The 25,115-nt window shown below is 30.0% G+C and overlaps 1 long non-coding RNA gene across 1 annotated transcript; it reads right to left on the bottom strand.

Annotated features, from left to right (window-relative positions):
- Positions 1–3,661: 3,661 nt before the first annotated feature.
- Positions 3,662–17,610, bottom strand: LOC129981652 (uncharacterized). The gene is made up of 4 exons (XR_008785339.1): positions 16,898–17,610; positions 13,862–14,133; positions 5,484–6,154; positions 3,662–4,397 (listed from the first exon to the last, which is right to left on the bottom strand). It is a non-coding gene; the product is annotated as an uncharacterized LOC129981652 (long non-coding RNA).
- Between the last annotated feature and the right edge of the window lie 7,505 nt (positions 17,611–25,115).

Raw genomic sequence — 25,115 nt, 5'->3', positions numbered from 1 at the left:
GTAGTATTAATACATACATTTATTTTTACATTGGAATCATTTTTTTTCGTGAATTAAAATATTTGCTCTTGTAGTAGTATATTATATATATATTCTGCATACAAAATAGAATTTTCATAGTATTAGAAATAAACCTCTTATTTTCCTTTTCTCCTAAAATAAAATCTGCCATTATGTAAGCTGTCCAAGTCGCATATGCGTCAGATATTGGACCTTTGCGTCATGGATGCTTCTTTATTGAGAATCATTCCGATACCGTTCCTAACCTTCTTCAGTTTTCTTTTTAATTAATTTACTATAATGTCTCCGTGTATTTTTTGTACATAATAAATGCTTTAAATGCTTTGAAATAATCCTTCAGAAATCTCCCTTCCATTCGTATAAATTTAAAGCCGAATTATTTTCCCCCTATGATATTTTATGGCTGTTTAGAATAGTACACTCGGAGAAAGCTGTTCCCGGTGAGAGCTTTAATGGTAGTTTTTTCCTCCAAAATTGCAAATATTTTTTAAAATAAAATTTAGATGAATTATAAATAGAAATACGATTTCAATTCATTGAAAGATTTTCTACCTATACCTCGCACATTTACCATTTTTGTTTTGACTTCCAGATTCAATAAAATTATTTTTCTGTTCATTATTTGATAAAATATTTAAGTTTATAATAATGCAATTTTCATTTATGTGACATTTCGCACTCTTAGGATCGTTTAATAGTTAGTCATTTAATCTAGAACGAAGACCAGAAGATATTCATAATATAAAATATTACAATTCTTTAACTGACAAAAAGAAAAAATTTTCACTACAATAAAAATTCGCTATCTGTCACAATTTACAAAGCGGAAAAGAGTAGTAATCAGGATATCAAATTAAAAATAATATTTAAATGATATTAAATATTACATATAGTATATAACAGATTTTAAGAAAGTAATAAAAGAACATTTTAATTTATTTTCAGATAAATTAATATGAAAAATAACAACGAAACTTCAAAGCAAACTTTAAAATTCACATCTAACCAGTTCAAAGTACCTAAAAATGCATTCTTCAGCAAGATCTTAAATTTACCCTTTCACTATCAGGGACGAACATACTATTAGTTTTTAGTTTGAAATTCGAAAGCAGATGAATACGACAAACATAATGAAATTTCTATGAACACATTGTTAAAAAGCAGACAAAAGTTTCAATTTGTCAAATTCTACTAATGCATTTCTAGAGCATGGCCTATTTCTAACTTTTTATCTATACTCTTTCATTAAACTAGCGAATTAAATCCCAATGATTTACATGCAACTAATTTACGTTTGAAAATAATGAAATTATTTAAGGTAAAGGATGGAAACAAATCTATTCATTCATCTTGTGCCTTTCTACTTTTAATTTAAATTAACTCAATATTCTTCAAAGGACTTGGATGTATGTATGTACGTCTTATATTCAGTTCACGGATTTGTTATAGGAGTGGCTTTCAAGAAATTTAATACGTTTATCGAAACAATTATTCGAAAGGAGACAAGAATATTTGGCAATTAAATACAAAATGAGTTCTAAATACACAAACTTTATTTGCAAGTTTAATATACAACAATTGATCGTTTACAAAATTACTACAACATAAAAAGTAGGACAAACGCATTGAATTAAGAATTCAGTACAGATATCAAATTAAACAGGTATCAAACTGCTGTCTTATACAAAAAGCTTAAAAGGAATTCAAACAATTTTGAAAATAAAAGTACTCAGTTAACATAAAATTGACATACTTGAAATGGAAAATTTAATACAAGCACATTTAATACAAGCAAGATTATTAAAATGTAATTAAAGAAACACATTTATATAAATTATTATTTAAGGATAGTATATAAATTGAATATTCATTCTAAGAATTTTCCAATGCATAATTCAATTTAGAATAAGTGATAATTTAATATTTTATTAAATAACTTGGAATAAAAATTGAAATTAAAATCTTCTGAAAAGCTCATAAAACTTAATTTACTCGTATTATTAATAAAAGAAAGCAATCTTACCTACATTATTCAACATTCATCGCATCCATTCACTTTTTTCCCCTCAACTAATATTTTATTATACTCGAGTAGATTTTTAGAAATTTTGATTCTTGCTAATCAAGCGCGAGAATCATTTTCTTCTAAGGTACATAGATCATTGTGATGATCAGGCACAATGATCAAATGCCTTCGAAGAATCGAAGGACATTTTGATTGGCTGGCCGGCCGAGTCAATCAAAGTATCCTCTATCCGCGGATGGAAGTAAAATTGAAGGCCAAAATGGCGAGATTTAGAAATCATTACTTATTATAAGATTAATGGTAAACTTGAAATGCTAACTTTTTTTTAAATAAATTTATCATTAATTTACTTAAAATAAATTTAACAAGAATAAAATATTTTTTAAAAGCCTAACTGCAAATGGATGCAATGAACAGATGCTTATTTAATATAATTACAAATACTATGTTAAAATTTTTCTGAAAGTATTGAAATTAGGTTACAAATTAACGATCATTGATATGTTTTTAAATTTCTGTTCAGGAAAAATGAATGCTGTGCCTTTTACGATTATTCAAATGTGAAAGTTAATGAAAAGAGAAGAAAGCACTATCATATCGCATTATTTAAGAATAATTACAGTTCCAATAATTAATATTACCAAATTCAATATATAAACATAAAATATCTTTGCAATGCACAATACTGTTTCACGTAGGCAAACATAAATTTCAGCCATATTTATGGGAAAATATTTAAATTTCAAATAATCTTTAAGAAAACAAAGTAGACATGTGGACAACGCATTTTTTTGCCATTTCTTTCATACAGGATACAGACGCGTTTCTCCCGCCATTGACAGCAGTGATTTTTGATATATTTTAAACTAGATAAACATGCAGATACATATTAAAGCAAATTTCATTTTCACAAATTTTGCTTTCAGATCAAAATTTTAATAAAAAAATTATAAAACAATATTTCAAAGGCTAATGTTAAGACCCTTATAGAAAAAAAAAATATTTCCTAAATCAGAATTATACGCACATAGCCATTACACTAAATATACTGAGTTTGTGGTAACTTATTTCATAGTCACAAAGTGAAGTTCTATTAATCATTTATTATCACCAATTTTTAATAAATTTAATAAGAATAGAATCTTGATTTAAAAAAATAATTGAAAATGGATGCAATGTACAGATATTTGATTAATATAGCTACAAAAATCGTGATAAAATTTCTCAAAGTGTTGAAATTAAATTTCAAATAATGATCTTTGACACCATATTTAAATTTCTATTCAGGAAAAATGAATGAAATTGCTTTCGCGATCTTTGACATTCAGTAATAAATGAAAATAAAGAAAGACTACTTTGTAAAATCTGTCAAAAAATTGAAAACTGTCTACAAACAATTATGTTGATGAGAAGGAATAACACCTAATCGGTTGACAAAAAATTAAATTTTTAGAATTTTAATAATGCAATCGATGATGAAAAAGAATGTTAACAAATCATCCAATATCATGAAAGTGTATTCTCCGTTGACAATGGAGAAATGTCAAATGCAAATTAAGGCGTTATATATTTTTTATTTCAATTCTGTGACAGTGGTTGAAATCACTGGCTATATTGCTGGGAGAGTAACAAAAGTTCGACTTGTTAACTTCTAATAAGAGTATGGTTACAAATGAAATTTTGAAGTCAATTTTATACGCGTTGAAAGAAAAATTGATGGAAATTGGTTTTAGATATTCAGCAAAAAATCAAACACACTATCAAATTTTAATTTATCCATAAAAATGTTTCATATGTCTATAATATTTAAAAAAATACTTGTGTCTAAAAGAGTAGAATACAAATATCCACTTTGAAGGAAATATAATGTACCAGAAGCTATTAAAATGGACATATGCATAACAATTTCCAGAACAGTTAAGAAATATTGATTCATATGCCAAACACAGGCTTTGAACGATTTACATTCCATGCACTTCAACCTTTTCCAAGTTCCAAGAATTCCAAGTTCAAGAACAATTACGCATTGATTGAAAGAATTCTCCAAAAATATATAAATATTCAACACCTTAAAATAGAAGAACAAAGTATTTCAGAGATGTATTGATATCCTCAAGTAATGTTAACTACATATACATTTACATTTCCACCATGCATATCATTGATAATATATTGGCACAAAATACTCATTTTGGGTTTGCTCTAATATCAGACCAAAGACACAAGCTGCATCTGTTGGATCGCCATCCAATATTTCCTTTTAAAGGCACCGAGTTCTAATATTCGCTTGATGAAGATTCTGAATGCCATCCGTTTTACCGCTATCATTTCGGCCAACTCCTGTTAATATCTGAAAATATTAAATATTTGAATTAATATATATCTGAAAATATCTAGAATATCTTTAAATTCTGGAGTAGAAGTGACTTAATTTTGCACTTTAAATCAATTATCCAGTTGTTCCATAAAAGAATTTGCTTACAATTTTGTTATACATAGAAATGAAAATAAAAATTTTAAAATGTAGATTAATTAACACTTCGGCTTACTTACCATTTCGCTTTTTGAAATTTACATTTATATTAAAGTTTCACTTAAATCATTAGCTAAATAAAAAACATTTCGTTCCTGAATTTTCCGAAAAAGTTTATTCTCCAAGGATTAGAAGTGGCGCTAATAATGGATGCTGAAACAACCGTCCAATAACTGCCGTCACTGGTTATTCTTCTGAATACAGTAGGTTATTTTGCAAAGTCGTCAAAATGTTCTCAAAAGCCACTTAGGCTCCAAAGCAGACGCTTTCGTGCATAAGACAAAACATAGTCCAAAGTTTTGCTTGAAAAGTATTTCTTTCGTAGGTTTGTAGATGAAATTTTCTGGTTTATTTAAATACTTGAAAATAACCTAACTGATACAAGTATGTACCGATTACTTACTACGATTAACTAAGATAATATTTTAAATATCAACTGCAATTTGTTTGATTCGTTCTAAAAAATGAGTTAATTGTAGGATGAAATAAGACTTGAAACAAAATTACACTGGAACATATTTTACTTATTTATCACATCCGTAGGTTTGAAGAGATTTCTGGCCATGCAACATATCTCTTGAAAATCTCAAATAAAATGATCAAATGTCAAATCTGAGATTTCTATTATAATTCAGGAATTTAGCATGTCATCTTGAGAGAATATTTTCCATGAAATAAGCACAATTAATGTGTATTGAGGGCGTGAGTATGGAATCGAAAAAGTCGTAACATACCAAGTGCGGATGCGTTTTTTCCCAGAAAAATTGCATCGGTAAATTGTCTAACCTATTAAAATAACTAACAAAATGAAAAAGTACATTGTTAGTTATTTGACAGTCGATTCAAATGATTGGATACAATCTTCATTTTAATACGACAGTTATCTTAATTTGCAAAACTTACCGAAATCACTTCAGTACCGTTCTTTCCTGTGCATCCAGACATCCTTTGTATATAGAGTTTGTAGCTGGAACTGAAAAGGCCTTTCATTCCACAGATGGAGTTTCGTTATTCAAATAGATGACATCAGATGTATTCTTTGCACAGTGCGCTGCTGTAGAATCAAATGCAGATTAGTTGATCTTTGTTTGCTTTATATGACGTTCTATTTCACCCAAGTATTTAAGTACAAGTAAACTGGAGCAAACGGATGTTATCTCACAAGTTCTTGCTGTCATTGCACAAAAAAAAAAATCCTCCAAATTAACATTGATTCCATAGTTTAATAAGAAGAAATCTTCATGGTTATTTTCTTCTATCACGGATTACACATGTTAAATCCACATGATTTTGCCCTCGTTTCTTTGAAACCACTTGTCTGGTATATGGAGAGATCATAAACCTTTCACTTTCAATCCACTGTGCAGACTGAATTTAAGTCTTGATAATTTGCGAGTATTAAAGGCGATGCATTTTGAACTTGGTTTAATATTCCTAGCTTTTGAAACTATCAATTATATCTGTTGGATCTCTGACCATAATTTAATTTGAAAAGGGTCCAAATTCCAAAATCCACTTGTAGGTTCCAGATATTTCCTGTTGAGCCATGGTCATTTCGGTCAAAACATGTCAATCTGAAAAAATTAAATAATTTAAATCAACAGATATGAAACCATCCATCAAGAATACCATGAAATGCAGGAGTATATGCAATTACAATTTTGCACTTTTAATCTGCACCGGTAATTCAAACTCTCGAAAAGAATTTGCCAGCGAGTTTATTTATGGAAAAAAATTAACTGTTTTTTAACTAAGAAAATTTTAGTTAAAGGAAAAATGACTTGAAAATTTTTAAATCTTTTCGTATTTGAAATACATTAGTAAAACATTTCACCCACCCATTTCATTTATTCTTTTAAAAAAGACGATTCTAATTATTTTTTTTCTAGCGATACGCCTATTCATTTAGAGAAAATAAATGGAGCATCCAGTTTATTAATTATTCTTCAAGCAGAATTATTGATTATACTTTATATCATAAGGTTTATATGAAAACGAATTTTAGTTAGAATGCTCTTCTAATAAAAAGCCATATTATGCATCGAGATAAAATATGAAATTTCATTTAAAAACAAATCAATTTTAATTTTATAAAATTTCTTAAATAGATGCTTAAACAAGAATTTAATGATCTTAAACATCTACTGTTACAACAAATGAAGAATCTGAAAGAAAATTAATATATTTTTCTTAATAGCAATACGTTTGGTCATACTAGAAAGAAAGTTTCACTTTGGCCCATACAGAAACAATACAAAATTACCTACAAATATTTTTACCTTTTCATAGGTGCTGGAACCGGTTATTTGAAAGGGTTCCTGGCCAAGCAATATTTTTCTAGCGATGATGACATGCAGATGACCATTCCAAGCAGACTCCCCTTTCAGGCGAGTAATTACTTGGAAACACAACTATCGAAATTTGGCTCATGGATTACACGCATTTAATATTCAAATTCTTGTAGTTCTTATACTAGGAGGAATCAATTTTGATAAATGCTTTCAAATAATTATATTTCGCATCTTTTTTTCCCACCAGAAACTTGCTTTCTTGATGAACAAATTAAAATAACTTCCATATGCCATATTGTTTTGTCAGTTTCATTAATAAAATTCGAGTACTTACTGTGCCTTTGAATACATAGACGTATCTTAAGCGAATACTTCCTCGCATCCAGCAAAATTGATATAGATGACATGTGTATGGAACTGAGAAAATACGGTGTTTGGCATCATATCTTTATCACGCAAATTAGTATCTATTAAGCGTCAAAAGTTATCCAGCCTATGAATAAATGATGCAATAAAATGAATACATTTTTATAGTTCCTTTTACCATTGCATAAAATCAAACGATTTTATTTAATCTTCATTTCGATATAACAATTATCATAAATAGCATAACTTACCGATATTACTTTGTGTGAAACAAAATTTTTTTTTGGCCATCTGGACAGCTACTATCCGTGCTTTTTGCCAAAAGCTGTAAAGGCAGTCCCTCCCTCTTCTTATGGTGAATGACGTTGTGCAATTGTTCCCATTAAACGGCTAATCTGCTTCTTTAATGATTTCTGTGACTTTCCATTTCACTCAAATGATTAAAAAATGTAATGAATCTAACAGAAACTATGTGGTTTAGTGAAACAGTTTAAATTCAAGATCTAATGTTCCAATCATTTTTACACATTGAAGATGCCAACTTAACATTCATTCAATCGGCACATTTGTAGAAAAAGGCACAAGAAAACAATCACCATGGTTCTTGTCTCTGTCATTAGCCTTTACCATGTAAAACCCATATAATTCTGGCACTCACGTCGTTTAGAAGCCACATGCATGGAATATCCAGAGACTATTAATGTTTCTTCCTCATTCTATCTAAGCGTCCATCAAGCGTGTATATTTTAATTCATCTTAGAAAGTTTCAAATAGTTAAAAATAGTTCAGCGGCAACTCATTGCTAGCGATTACCGTTTTTATATAGATATTATTCTAGTACAAGATACTTTTGTAGGATAATCTGCGCTGAAGCTCAAGGTTCAAAACATAACTGTAATTCAATTCAGAAAGTAAAGATTACCGTTTTTAAATTTTTGAAGGTGAATTGCAGAAAAGTGATCAAATTGTGCTTTTTTTGTTTACAACAAGCAACGTTGCTTTCAAACTACGTCTTTGTCTTAAAACATTTCATATTTTTAAAAATTTTATGAAAATGATTTTTTTTACATGTTTAAGTTCAAAGAGGTTCAATACCAAATTTGTATAAATAAAATTAGAATAGCTACATTTAAAAATGTTTATTTTTTATCTCTAAAGCTCGATTACCCAAGTTTTCCTATCGATGCTCCAGCCAATTACTTATTTTCATTGAAAGTTAGTGAAATTCTCCCCGCATTCGATATATGAGGTTATTCAAACTTCCTTTCTGTTGCGATATGGAGCGAACTAAATTGTTTCTAAATTCTGGGAGGAGAGAAGTTCAAATAAGCCGAGCTACTCTATTCAGAAGAAATGACATGCCTTCAACATCAGAAATAGCTTATCAGTTTACGGTTGATCGACAATGCAAGCCTCAATCAAAACTTTTTTTTCATGGGATGTGAAATTGTTATATCAATTAGAAGAATAATGAATATATAGAATATTAAATAGCCGAGGCCCACAAGATTACTTTTCATATTAGATAGGGATTTTAATTCCAAGACGGAGAAAGAAGGGTGGTTAAAAGAGAGAAATGTTTCATAATTGAACATTATGGAAAAGGAGCAATTATTGTTCTATATTGCAAGAACTGCGCGTTTAAATTTAAAATACAATTAAAATAAACTTACTTGAAAGTATAGAAATTTTGAAATTAACCTAAGCTTCATTCCAGTTAAAAGTCCTCTTAAGCCCTTCCAAATGAGAATAAGTATTATTCGAAGAAATTTTCTAGAAACGTCCATGAAATAAATATTTTTTATTTTAATAGTATTTGAAATTTTATGGGGAAAAGAGCGAATTTTTTTAGGACTCCTATCAAATTTAACGAAATATGAATTTAATTTATTTCTGCTCCTCAGAATGTAAGCATTAAAATGCTATGTGTCGATACTACTCAACCATTAAAAATTTACTACATTTATTGGCTACAATCTTTATGAATTGCATTTGTTGTCTTGAGCTGAGAGTTCTCATTATGAGAGATTTTCGGAAATAATGTCACGAAGCAAATTTCATTAGTTCACTCGATTTATCTGTTAATTGATTGTTCAATCTTTCTTCTGACGGGAGAATATTCCAAGGCAGAGTGGGAACTCGGCATTATTAATCAGTCATATATCCATAAAAAAATCCATAACTGCTGGATTGGTGGAATTCAAATTCAAAATGTTTTTGTTTTAATTATTAACAAAGGCCTTCAGAAATGAACTGGATTTAACATTTAAGAATTGACTAAGCATTCTGTTAAGCTTCATTTCGCATTACTTTTCTACTTCGAATTGTCTTGCGTTCTATCGAAATATTGTTCGTAATGTCAAACTAAGCTACGCTGAAATAGATGAAGTAGCTTATTCTTATGAAATACACAATATCGGCACCATTTTTCCATTTAACATTTTCTATTTTCACAATTCTGACACACACATTTCATACACTGCGCCAAAACTTCAAAATCACAATTTACACACGCAATACCCATGCCGCTTCCAATACCACCCTCGACATTACAATCCACACTCACACGCATTACCCACGCCGCTTCCAACACCACCCTCGACATTACAATCCACACTCACACGCATTACCCACGCCGCTTCCAACACCACCCTCGACATTACAATCCACACTCACACACATTACCCACGCCGGTTCCAACTCCACCCTCGACATTACAATCCACACTCACACACATTACCCACGCCGCTTCCAACTCCACCCTCGACATTACAATCCACACTCACACACATTACCCACGCCGCTTCCAACTCCACCCTCGACATTACAATCCACACTCACACACATTACCCACGCCGCTTCCAACTCCACCCTCGACATTACAATCCACAGTCACACACATTACCCACGCCGCTTCCAACACCACCCTCGACATTACAATCCACAGTCACACGCATTACCCACGCCGCTTCCAACACCACCCTCGACATTACAATCCACAGTCACACACATTACCCACGCCGCTTCCAACACCACCCTCGACATTACAATCCACAGTCACACACATTACCCACGCCGCTTCCAACTCCACCCTCGACATTACAATCCACAGTCACACACATTACCCACGCCGCTTCCAACACCACCCTCGAAATTACACAACCCGCTTCTAGCACCACCCTCGAAATAGATTGCAATCCCACACACATCTATGCCGTCACCCCCCCCCCCGTGTTCCGAAACCAGAATTCGCAAGCTACTCCACCGCTCCATGATTCTCTCAAAGCAACACGTACTGCTAACACCAGCCTCAGGCCACAATTCCCATACTCTCACACACGCCATTACTCATGCCGATAACTCCATAAATTTCCGCTTCTCAATTTTACATACATCATCCGAATAAGGACGAGTGAATCATTTCTGTTTTACAACACAATAGATGGCGAAATGACTTGCCACGCTTTCATATTTCCCATTGACCCTTTCCACATTCGATTATGTTGTATTCATTGCTTTCTCCATTCACTGCATAATTCGCCATTGCAAAGATTAGTCTTCAGACACAATATACTCCAATAAAGTGCATTAATTCTCTTCCTCACAATATATCTGTGCGTAACATGAGACGTGAAAAATGTGCAGCACTAGGCAATTTTCTCATTCGCATTATGCATTTCAAAATGAGAACAAAACGAACGACAATACTCCTCATTGCGTCAAGGAGATCAAATATTTTGCATTGAAATGAACACGAAAACAGAATTTAAAAAATACCGAACCCAGGGTTTCTTTATGATGGTTTTGATGAGCTACATATTTACTAAAGCAGGGAAATCTATACTTATATAAAGCTCAATGTGTGTGTGCGTGTTGGCGCTCTACAGGCCAGACCGTTTGACCTACAACTACCAAATTTGGTACATGTATACCTTGGTGTATGCACCTGAAGTCCCGTTTTTGAATTTTTAATTAGAATTTTAATTATTAATTAAAAACTTGCTTTCCCGCCAAAAAAAATTCTCATTTTCCCCACCTCCAAATGAGTAAGGCTTAAGTTTTCCCATGCTAATGAGGCTAGGCTAAAGATTTTTCGACCGATTATTTCAAACGATTCATTTTATTTTCTTAATGTTTGATGCATTTAAAATTAAGCACTGTTAATTAATTTGCTCATGATGAATCTGAGAACATTTTGTTGACAAATTCTTGAGATATTACATAAATTAAGAAAGATATTCTTTAGTGCCCTAAAGTTTAAACGCTCAGTGACTCTGTTATCAGTAATTATATTATAAAAAAGTGCTTTGTTTCAGTAAAAAATATTATTATATTAATTGCAGATTAATTCTTTCCACTTTAATTTAAAGCATAAATTCTACGGGAGCTAACAGAAAATGAGACTTATACATATTACGTGATAACTGAAGGCCTTTATAATATTATGAGTGAATTATATGACTATCAAAATTTGAAGCTTTAATATTTTGATGAAGAAGCTATTAAAGTAGGAATTGGATAAAATATTTAATTATTAAATTTTAACGAACATTAAGATTGGCGAACCGGCTGACCGCCAAAGGTGGCTAGTAGTAAATAAAACAGGATTCGTCATATGCAAATGAGTATTAACTTTCGAAATTCCATAAAAATATTTCCTATACTCTATACGGCTTTCCCAGACAATTTATGAATTTTAATATTGGATTTCTCTCAATACCAGCTTGTCCAAATCTGATCTCCATCAATTCCCGATTATGTCTCTGAACTCAGAAAAATTCGGCTCATTGCAATCAAATTACATTATGAATAAATCAAATTTTAATTAAAATGCTGTTTGCTTTGGATAATACACGAATGGTTCGACACTTAAATTTAAAAGCACGTATTTGGATGCACGAATCTGACGTAAAGCATGGAGCACTATTAACATTTTCCTTGGAATTGCTTTAAAATTACACTTTAAAACATACAAACTGAAATTTCAGATATTAGTGGCACTTAAATGACAAGACAAAGTATTTTTTAAAATTTCAGCTAATAACATTGAATTTTAACGTTTATTTAACAAAGTAATTTTCAGGCGGAAAACGATAAAAATACACCCTCTGAAATGTTAAAACATCTCATTTCAAGTAATAGCATGTCCGAGAATTCATGATTTGATTGAATAAAGACAATTCCAACGAAATGAAAGCGGACAATATTAACCAAATAGCTCTTAGTATATAAATATTCAAAAATATCAAATATGTTGATGCAATTTAGATTTTTTCCATTAATATAAACTTACATGAATGATATCAAAATAAAAAGGGGAGACCTACACTACTAATAAAAAGGAATTATTTCATTTTAATGTGAAACAGTAGTGTGCCATTGAAGAAAATTTAAAGAGAAAGAATTAGTTCGAACAGAGAGAGAATGTTGAAGGTAACGATCGGCAATATCAGGCACTACGGATTCGAAATTAACGAAAAGCACTTCATTCATCCTCAATAACACCTACTACAAAGTAATGCTATTTGACATCCTATGAAATGTTAGGGAAATCAGAATTTCAATAGAACAGAATTGGAAAATGGCCTTATCACTCAGAAATTTATCATTTCAAAAAAAAAAAAAAAAAAATCGGTTAAAGTATTTTTTCCAATTTGCTTTTATATTTTTACCATTCAGAAGAAAAGTTTCATTTACAACACGCATATTTTTACCTTGAATTTTCGAAATGTTCTTAAGCATTTAACACTAAATCATTTCTCTAAACATAGGAAATTTGAAATTTTTCAGTTCTATAGTGCAGGAAATTGTTTTAATGCTTGGAGTTTTAAACTTTGTACCAACATTTTATTCCTTTTCTTACAAAACAATTAATCTTGGATTCAATTAAATTCTGCTTTGGCCCTAACATCAAGTATCAACTATGAAATTAAATTTTAAGCGCAACAACATCAAAATTCCCCTTTCGATTAAATATTAATTTACTTTGACAACAAATTTATCCAGATGAAAAATTTAATTTTTACTGCTCAATCCGCGATTTACCATATCACAATGCATAAGCAAAAGTTGGAATAACAGCATATAATCAGCAAACCTAGATCACGTTTGAATATTAGGTAGAAACTACAGGAATTATTAATTAGAAATATACCGAAATGAAACTAAACCGGGATTTAAATGAAAGCATTTTATGAAGAATCCATATTTAGAGAGCGTTTGATATCCGAATAAGAAAAAAATAGCGAAAATTACTGGCATAAAAATGAACAACATTTTCTGTGATTTTGGAAAATTCCCTTTAATGATTTTAATAATTATTGTATCAGAAAATATTTAATTTTCGTTTTTAACTTCTGGGAATTTTAATTATTGCCAGGTTACTCTTGCTTTGCGGTTCATTCATTTTTGAAAGAATTCGATTGCTCCGTATTCAAACTGCCTTTCGTGTACTTTTAAAATTATCTTGATTGGAATTAAATTTGCTCGATTTGTAAATTCTTGGAAGGCAACAAAATCTGAATCTAGTATTTTGAAAGAATAGGGAAGAAACATTGATACTTTCTGAATATTCGATGCATGTAATCTCTAAGCGGGTAAGATGCCACAATTATATAGACATACCTGGTTAGTCTAATGCGATAGAATGGGAAATCCAAGAGAAAATATCTTCCTCTTCCATCTAAAAATGGCTTGGTTCAGTGTGGTGCGATTCAGATGGGGATCTTTTCCGAAACCAGCTTGGATCCAGTATTGTATTTTCAAAAAGAAATCGAAAGGACGACACTTGGCAGCGACGATAACTTCGATATATGAAATCCATCACATCAGGAGAGTTGGGTATAAAGATGAAGGTGTCGCTTCTACTTCACACTTAATCTTTGCGGAATGATGAGCTATAAGAGAAAATGCAATTTATAATATTTACGCAAATTATAAACAAACTGCAGAAAAAATTTTCTATTTTTTTTCGAATTGGAACATATTTTATATTGATTCATATCGAAAATTCTTTTTCGCTTTACGGTCATTTCGCATTACGAATAAAATTTTGGAATGAACTAAACTTGAGAAAGTGCAATTTCACTGTCTCTTATCTAGGCCACCGAACCACTATTTATAATAGTAAACATTCCTCCTCGAGTTGCTTTATTTAGCTTTACAATAACATAGGAAATGTGCAATGAAAAATTATTCATTCATTCTGTCACAAGGGCTAGAGCTGACCAAGCTGCACCAAATGAGAATGCAACGTGCATGTTAAAGACGCAATAGAATATTAAAATATATGAACATCCCACTGCATGGCAGAAAACGTGATCTTGCCCTAACATAACGATGTTACAGTCCTGTGCGTTTAATAACATTTTACGTAAGATGAAGGAAATATAACTTTCATTGGCATTACTACATATATTTTCGCATATGTACATTTAAAGAGTTTCTTCTTAGCACCTTTGAAAGCGTTACTAGTTTTACAGGGTTTTTCTGTGGCACCACAGTGAGCTGTTTTATGCCACAAATGTTACTTGTTGTAAATAATATTTCAAAGTAAGCTGTGGTAATAATATAATTTTATTGCACAAGATTCATCGGTCACGCCTACGGCTCTGAATGCGTTTACAAAATGTTATAGTAATAGAATTGAAGAAATAGAAATCTCAATTTCAAGTGTTTTTTTTAAAGAAAACTACGACACGAAACGGTTTTGCATGATGTGCTATCAAAAAAATAAAACTATAGAATGCAAATGCAAAAAATTAAGGGTTTATATTTTAAACATAAACAAAACTTTGATATGTTTTATATAGCATTACTTTTTTTTCACAGCTTTGTATTTACGATGGTAAACGGTAAAAATTTATAAAGATTCATATTCTTTCAAATCTTGTATTTCAGAAAACCTCTTCGAGCCAGTCTTAGCATCGCAGCCAAGTCGAGGATCTGTCACCTCTAATCCCATGTCATACAACGTATTAATTTAGTGCTATTAGAAGCATGGACTGTTAAAATTTACATCCTACATTATGCTGCTCGTTAGAAATTTTCCAGTAAGCTTTCCATAAATTGTGAGGATTGATGACGCTCATTATGCATTGAATGTAAAGCTCTTCGTGCAGACATTTGGACCTGAAATGATTAAATTTGGCTAATAGTAACTTACCGAGGCGTGGCATTTACAAAAAGATTCATTCTCCCCCCCCCCATATTTTAGATTTTTAACTAAAATTTAAATTTATTCCCATATTTATTTCTACTAATAAAAAAATGTTTCTTCAGCCATTCTGGAACAAATAACAAACCTATTTTTATACGAAATCAAAATTTTTTTTTCAATGATACTCTATTTTTTCAGCGTGTTTCATTTTTTCAAGTTTTTTTTAGTTTTAAGAAATAGTAACAACGCTTCTTTTCTGTATACTAATTCAGCTTACTAATGATTTTCATCTTTATTAGTAGTATAAATACAGATAATTGTCATCTAAATTATTTTGAATTAAGGAATACATTGCTTTGCTCATTTTATATCAGTTTGATACTAAGCTGCCACAAACAAATTCATTTGAATGCTGGTGGATATCAAATCCTTGATACAAGAACCTAACATTATTTCTCATTTTATCTTGCGAAAGACATGCACAAGTTTTTAATTTGCTCAAAAACAGATGTATTCGAAATTCAAAAGACTTGAAATGCGGAAAAGACTTGAAATGCGAAATGACTTGAATTCAGGGGAATTTTACAGTCCACTTTTTTTTACACTTATATTGAACGAGAGGCAATAATGTGCCAAAGCAAAGTAATTTCGAATAGAAGTGAAACTACAACTATCTGCAACATTATAGATTTTTTTAACTTTGAAAAGAATACGAATTATTCACTAAAAAGTTAAATAAACAAGTAAAACTACTTGGACAATGGTGAAATGATGAACTGGATTATTCTCATTTTTTGTATCTAAATCATTCAAAGTCATGAAAATAAATTATTTCTTTAATAGAAATTAGTTATTTGAAAGTATTCGTGAACTTCAATAACAGTTATACACAAAACTAGCTTGAATGATTTTTTTATTTACTTTCCATTCAGATTTCTTCCGTTTTATGAAAACTAAGAACTCTGTCAAGTTTGGTGCTTTTTCAAATCTGATATTTTTTTATAAAAAGAAAGTTCTAAAATTTTCTATTATATGAATTTTTTGTACACTTATTTATAAGATGAATCTCGAACATTCTTCGTTTTTGATAGAATTTTGAATTAAATATTCCCAAGAAAAACTGAAACGCTTGACTTTATCCTAGTAGAATAGTATTGTCGAATTTTTAGTTGAATTTCCCGAATCCAGAAACTAATTCAACAAAAATTTAAACTATGTAATATTATTACACTTCATAGTAATTAAATTCCATAAAGTTAATGAACAACTTTCACATTTTAAATTGATTCATTTCAATTTAGTAAATGACAGCAGTCATGGTATACTCATTAATTATATAAATTGTGATACACATTCAAAATAATGCAATAAACCTGTTCAGAAAAAAGAAATTTATTGAGAATGGATATTTCAGTCGAAAAAGTGTTCGAATCTTCAGTAAATAAAATACTCGTATTTCTTTATTATATTCATGTGAACTCGGGAAAAAAAACACAGCTTACCCATTATCATCTAGTCCAGCATCTATAGTGAACAGGTTTTAAAAATGGTACCTGCTAGTACTGAAGACTTCGGGATATTTAAAACATTCAGTAGTACCATAGACATTAATAAATTGCATTATCTTTCGAGTTCGAATATATACAGACATTTTCTATAATTTACAAAATCAGTCTTCAACCTTATACAAGGAACAACAAAATGAGAAGTAGCAAATCTTCAGAATATTTATCGGTTTTTGAGAGTCTTGAAATGTCTCATCAATCCTTCTCTTCTTCCAAAGATAAATGCAAGGTGGCTACTCAACAAGCCGATATTAAAAAAGGGCTACAAAAATAATTATCCAAATTTGAACCCTAAAGAGGCAAACGCAGTAAATATAAATATTTTTAAATAGGCAAGAATAATTTCGATATATTTGAAAAGAAATCTTTCGGATTTTGTAGAAAATGAGGGCAAAGTGAAACAAAGGTAGCCTGTAAAATGGTTAGCAATCACAGGTGATCATTCCATGTGCTATAAGCGGATTTTCACTTAAGGAACATCAAAAAGTGAGGACTCAGTAGCATAGGCGTCAATGAAGGTACACCATGATACTGTTTGGCTCCGAATCCTAACTAATATTTTCTGACATGTTCCGGAAAAACTTTATTAAATACTTCAAAGAGCTGGTTATGTAGTCTTCGTCCTAGCTGGATTTTGTTACTCGTCTTCTTTCTTCCGTTTCCCGAATGGATCATACAAAAGTGATGTAATTAATACTAAGCCACACAATATTTCCAACAAAAAAGTAGGAAGCCGAAGACCGCCAATATTTGATCGAAAATATAAGAAATGTAAGAATACAGAACTGACGATACATTATTTTAACTTTTCTGTTCCGTAATTTAATTATATGAAGTACTATTTTAATGCAACACGAGACTTATTTTAGGACTGATTTTATAAATTTGGTCTTATAATGAGGATGACGTTCCTGCCTGGAAGGTTCTCTGGAAGTTATTGATTGCGTGATTTTAATAAAAAAAATAATTACAACATTTTATTATGAGTAATCGTGTAAATATAAATGTTTAAATATTTTATTTCAAATCTGCTATTCATGTGCTGATTGCAGAATGTCTATTTGTGTACAGGAATTTCGAATAGTTCAACTATCCCAAATGGATTCTTATAAATATTGAAGGGTATATAATATAATAATTAATATTAATAAATATATAATAAATATATAATAATTATATAATAATTAATAATAATATAATAATTAATAATAATATAATAATTATAATTAATATAATAATATAATAATTACGCACACTCCCGCCTCAGTGATTATTATAAACAAAAAAGAAAAAAAAAATGTGTTAAAAATATATTCTATCTCGCGGAAAAAGTGTTTTATTCTGAGAATTTACATTTATTGCATTTATTTGAAAATTTCGATACACCAGAAAAATAATGACTCTTAAGTAAATACTAGACTCGATGGAAATGAATCTAAGCTCTAGTTTGAAGGCATGAACTTTTTTGTTGGGACCTCAAAATCGTGAGTATTGTTCAGCAGACAGGATCCAAGCATCCTTTTAGCAGAAACTGAATCCAACACAAGCTGAAGACGCTTAACCCAGGTGGATTGGATTCATCAGGATCATAAATTGAATTGCACTTGTCATTCTACGATGGCGAAGATGAAATTTTATCCTCTAAAATTATAATGCCATATTATCCATATAAGATTCCAGTTTCCTACGGGAAGTTTACTTAAATTTGATATGACTCATTTCTTCTATTTACAAAACATCGAACAGATTATCGATTTTAAAAGGGCTATCTTAAAAGTACCGAAAAATAAAATATTTTTAAAAATACTATGTCTGAAAATTTATGATAATATTTCATTGTTTTAGATATCAGTTTCATCCCTCTCAGTATCCATTTTTACTTGTCAGAGTAAATTTTGAGCATCAGTCATTTTGAATCTTGTTAGAGTTGTTGGAGATACATCTTTTACAGCATCTTCTATGACGTTCAAACATAAGAATTACTTTAAAATGTTGAATTTTCATCTGGCAACTTTCTATATCATGAAAGGGGGGGGGGGTATTTTTTTCGCGAAACTTAGACTTTATAATCAAACACTATAATAAAAAAAATCTTTGATCAAATGGTTCTGCTTTCAGAGAATATTTGAAGCAATTTTTGCAAGTAATTCAGATTCATCTAATTCTGAGGCAAATATTTTTTTAAACTCAATTACAGGAAAATTATTATCATTTTATCATATAAAATCTGTAACCTTTACTTCCATTTGCTGATATTTCACGCCAGAATCTTTTTAGAATAACCTGACATTCTAGTATGCAAATGCTATTTCGTCACTTTATCGTTTCCCACTTTTCAACCTTTTCCTTGGAATTGTTTATAAGCGACTATCGTATATTTATTTGATTTGTCACAAAAAGTTTACAATTCGATGTAAGTAAATAAATTTCAAAATCTTTTCATAGTACACGTAGATAATACGTATAAAAAAAGTTTTGAAATCGATAATGTTATCAAAATTAAACTTTAATGAGTATATTTGAGAATCGAATTATCTAAGTAAAAAACAGAATGTTGTGCTACTTGTTTAAGGTTTTTGTATTGCATGTTTTGATAAATTATTATTTCCAAAATGCAAATTTGTGATTCGATTATAATAAAATGAGTTTCTATTGAATTTTCAACTAAAAACATTTAATTTCATGGTTGCGGACGATTTTTAATTTATAAATGTTCTTTTGATTAATTATTCTTGCAATGACTGCTTAAACTATACGGGATCATTAAGATTAACAATGTATGAATTTCAGACGTAAACTATCTTGTTTCTAAGAATCTCAACTTTTTGAATGAGTTAATCTGTTTATAATTTTAGAATGAGTAACGCCTGCATATTTATTTCTTTTAACCTACAATAATACGACATTGTAAATACTATCTATATCATCTGCTTTGCATTTCAATTTCTTATATAGGCTTACTATTTTATTGAAAGTGTTAATAAATGTATATAAACAATACTCAAAATATGTTTGCGACTATGTTAATATATCCAAATATTCATTTCGACTAATAAGATTGAATTGCTTTCATTGGAGAGTTCATTCCTTAATATTTGGAAATGGAATTCTGCTTTTGAATGTATGAATTTAATTCAAAAATGTTGAAAAATTGTAATCTATATGCTTTTAAGGATATTCCAGGGGTTTTTAATTCTGAGATTTAGATGTAACTTTTTTTCTGTTGGAATGTCATTTGAAATGCAAGAGTCGCCTCTATTGAAGGGTCCCAAAAGGCATTCTACTGAAATATTCATGTAAATTTCTTTTGTATCATAATTATGGAAATGCTACAGAAATTTGTACAGAATTCATTTTTCTCATAATTAATGTTTCATCTGAGAATTTTACTATACTTTCAATATTTAACCGCGATCTAGAAGTCTGGTAGGAAAAAAAATTACAATGTTTTTATAAAAATTTCAAAACATTCTACTTGGAATAAAAAGTTCTTGCAAATATCACGTGGTCATAAAAATTTCTGGTTCCGACTCATCAGTATCATTTGAATCTGTAGAAATATTTTAAATTCATGACGTGAAATCACACTCCGTCTTTTTGGAAGTGGGATTTAAGTATTATCTGCATACCTGAAATGATTTCGTTGAAATTCTATTTTAAGAGTTAATAAACTAGTTAAAGAATAAAACTCGTATTTGGTGTTTTAATTCAAAGATTTAAAGTAAAAAATGTTAGTTTTTGTGGTAATTCCAAATAATTTAATTACAGAATAAAGTACAGAATAATTTCTAAATACAGAATAAAGGAAATTAAAAATTTCTAATCTGTATAGCGTTACCCCAACTGGCGTAGAAAAATTCACGCATTTGCGTTACCGTAACTGGCGTTGAAAATTCACGCATGCGCATTGCGTTCTGATTGTTGACAATATTATCAACGGATGATTCTTGATTTAAATTATTTTTAGGTTAGTTTCATGCTTTTGTAATTAAATTGTATTTATGTTAGTTATATATTATTTGCATATGCTTATAATTTTAAGTAGTACATCGTTTAAGTAGTTTTTTAAACCTGTTTTCGACCGATTATTTTAAACGATTCATTTTATTTTCTTATTGTTTGATGCATTTAAAACTAAACATTGTTAATGAATCGATCCGTTCATGATGAATCTGAGGAAATTTTGTTGACAAATTCTTGAGATATTACATAAATTAAGAAAGATATTCTTTAGTGCCCTAAAGTTTAAACGCTCAGTGACTCTGTTATCAGTAATTATATTATAAAAAAGTGCTTTGTTTCAGTAAAAAATATTATTATATTAATTGCAGATTAATTCTTTCCACTTTAATTTAAAGCATAAATTCTACGGGAGCTAACAGAAAATGAGACATACATATTACGTGATAACTGAAGGCCTTTATAATATTATGAGTGAATTATATGACTATCAAAATTTGAAGCTTTAATATTTTGATGAAGAATCTATTAAAATAGGAATAGCGTAAAATATATAATTATTAAAATTATAAAAGAACATTAAGATTGGCGAACCGGCTGCTCGCCAAAGGCGGCTAGTTCATAAATAAAAATAGTAATTGTTGACTTAATTGCAATCAATCGAAATTGCAATTGGTGTTGAATTATTTATCAGTTTTCAATCTTTATGTGTAATTTTTATCGATAAAAAAGAACTTAAAATGTTATAGTTCTCAAAGAAGAATTATGCTCTATTACTTTGCAATAGAGATTCCCTTTAAAATGCAGCTTCCTGTTTGAAGAAATACGGTTGATTCGAAGCTGACGAGGTCATAATTAAAACTTTATTTGCCTTACTAAACAAAATTGACTGAAATGAATACAAGAGGAAAAATAATTAAAACTAAAGAAATTGTAGTTGGGATTTAATTTTAATATGTTAGTTTAATTATGCACTATTTGAAATAATTAATATAGAATTCTGATTTTTTAATAATTTTAAAAAATAAGTAATTTTAAGTGCTATTAAACAGTCATTTGAATACCACATTTAAAAAGAAAAACTTAAAGCAAGTAATATATTTTACATCTAATATGTTTTCATTTTCGTAAAATTCTTTATTGAATTCCATGCACAATAATGAAATCCTTTGAACACAGCAAACAGTGTGTGTGTGTACACAGCAAATGATATTTTAGTCACACACACACACACACACAAAATGGAATACAAAGAGTTTTTATTTGGATTGCATTATGTTCGAATTTGCTTTGTTTGCATTGTGTATTTTTAACTGTTACTCAATTTGAACTCATAAAGCATACACAGCTGCCACGGCCCAAACCAAATATTCGGACCACCTATTTAATTAGATTATCCTTTCTTTTCTATCTCTTAATTATAATTAGGGATTGCAATACCATTATTCGGTATTTTTTAAATCTTAATACCAGGATACCGGTTTTAATACCGGTATTAGAAAATTTAGAAAAAGAAAGAAAACACAGGTGTTTTTTTGTTTTATTTGCCAGTTTTGTTAGAGAGTGTAAATATCACAAAAAATAATTTTTAACTTATAAATTATAACAGTATATAATCGCCAAAAAGTAAAGAAACATCTTATTTATTTAAATCACAAGAAAGTGTAAATATCACTATTCAGTCTGGAGTACTATTACAACTTTTTGAAATCTGATCTTAAAAAACATAATGCACGCTAGTTGGTGGTACTGTTAGCAATGCGCAATATACTTTTCCTAAGTATTTACCTCTAAATCCCTCATCTTCAAATAAATCGATTTCTCGTCGGATGGTTTTGGATATAGCTGATTTCTGTATTGTATTTTGGTTCGTTGAAATTTTTTTATTTATCGCTAATTCTAATTTTTGTTCAAGAGACAATTCCTTTTCACTATCGACAGTAGTGACATCATAATCTTAGATAATTGAACCGAATTCTTCTGAATGTGGATAGGGTTGTGGGTAAAAAGTTTTAAGAAAATTTACTCTAAACTTAATCAGATTTGAATTGGTCATTTTCTTTTCTTTTTCATTTTCATTTTTAAAATCATTATAATTATGTAAATACCATAAGACATTTTCTATTTCGGTATGCTTTTCTTCTGTGCGATTTTTCAATGTAATAGATAATTCTTCAAATAGTGATGTGCGCTGTTCTTTCAGTGACTGCAACTTGAAATTTATTGTTGCATTAGCTGTTAATAAATTAGAATCTCTCCGACATAATGCCTCAATAGTCAGTTTTATTGGAAGTAGAGCTGATATAGTTCTGGATATTAAGTCGAATTCACTCTCTGAAAAATTAATTTACATGTTTAAGTCAATCATTGCTTTTTGGATTGAATTTCTCAGTTTCAAAAATCGTTCCATCATTTGGAGTAAACTGTTCCAACGTGTTTTAGAATCTAATATTAACATATATTCTGTTTTATTTTCAATTAGTATATATTTTCGTAATATGTCATTTTTTATAGGGAAACGTTTAAATATCTCATCAATTTTTCTAACTTTATAAATTATAGGAAGGCATTCTTGATGGGTAAATATTTCATTCTTATTAGCAATATCTTCTTCAACAATTACATTGTTATTATCTTCATGGTCGATATCACTCACTCTTACTCTCTTCAAATTTGGAATCCGAATTTTCTATATCCACATTATTTGAATTCTTCTGTTCTTTCTTTCTTTTTTTTTCGATATAATACATCTATTACTCCTAATTGAATTCCATGAGCATAACACAATTGCTGATTTGCACCAATCAACTTTCCAACTTTTTTCATAATTGCTGCCCCCTGAGTCGTTATGGATACAGTATCGTCTTTCAGGGATAATCCATGTTTCGCTCATTTAGATTTAAGCAATTAATTAAGCCATTAATTAGCTAATTAATTTCGCCCGTTAGGGAGACATAAAAACAAAAACTTATACTATTTTGCTATGTTGGCGATCCCTGAACAAGCAGTGGAGACAATTTAAAAAAATTCTAATAAATACCGAAAAATCGGTATTTAAACTAGTGAATACCGGTATAACAAATTTGTTCAAATGGCTCAAAATGCCGGTATTCGGCATACCGGTATTGCAATCCCTAATTGTGATGTAAAATAAAATTCCGAAAAAAAAAGAAAATTAATTAAAATTTGTATTACTACAATCAGCAAAGATTTAATAAAAAGTCATTTTAATAGATTTTGTATTTGTTGATAGATATTATAAGAAATTTTAAAGCAATAAAATAGCGCATAATAATATCTATAATCGAATTCCTTTTATTATTTCCATAATCCATTCCATTTATTATTTCCATATTTCTATAATCGAATTCCTTTTATTATTTCTGTGCGTTGTTGTACTCTTTAAAGCTTTTAGACATCTGACTCCTGTTGATAATTTTAATGGGTCCCGAACTCGTATGAAAATTATTTTTAAACCGCATTTTTCCAACATGGAAAATCAGATAGTTGTTGAAGATGATGTCGTGTCCGCGTTACCACGAAAGGAGGTGCAGTAGCTTCTGAGGGTAAAAACCCCTGAGCACCCGAGGGCAGAAGTCTGACTTCTAGCTCATATGAAGATGAAACTCACACATTCGTTTGCACAACCCCTTTTTACAGGGGGGTGCATTCACACACGTTACAGTTAGAACACAGATGAAGAACAACCATGTCCGAGCGGGGATTCGAACCCAGGACGCCCAGATTACGGGGAAGATGCGCTACCCCTATGCAAGGACGCCGGCAGACTGTTGTTTTAACATTGTTATGATTTGGAAGGATTATTTGTATAGGTGTTATTCTAACTAAACGATCTCAATTAAAAATGCATCCCTCGTCTTGATTTTCTTTGCTTTCATGTACGAATTAATTTCATAACTGAACTATTTGTAAGATTAATATATGCAATCGCAAATTACGATGCAAGGTTAAAATATTAAATTAGGTTCAATCGGTCTGATATATATATTTATTCACATCTGAAAATTTAATGAATTTTATGTAAAGTTGAAAGATGATTAGTAATTAAGTGATACAAAGATAAACTCTCTTATTTTAATAAGAAATATAGCAAATTCTTGTTATACGAAATTCGGTAAAAACCTAGAAGGGCCCACCTGTTGGCGACTTATTTGAAATCTCACCAAGTTGACTA

This window comes from Argiope bruennichi, chromosome 1 (genome assembly GCF_947563725.1).
Source record: "Argiope bruennichi chromosome 1, qqArgBrue1.1, whole genome shotgun sequence".
Taxonomy (NCBI): Eukaryota; Metazoa; Arthropoda; class Arachnida; order Araneae; family Araneidae; genus Argiope; species Argiope bruennichi.
The sequence above is the reverse complement of the archived record's forward strand: the minus strand, read 5'-3'. Positions and strand labels throughout refer to the sequence as shown.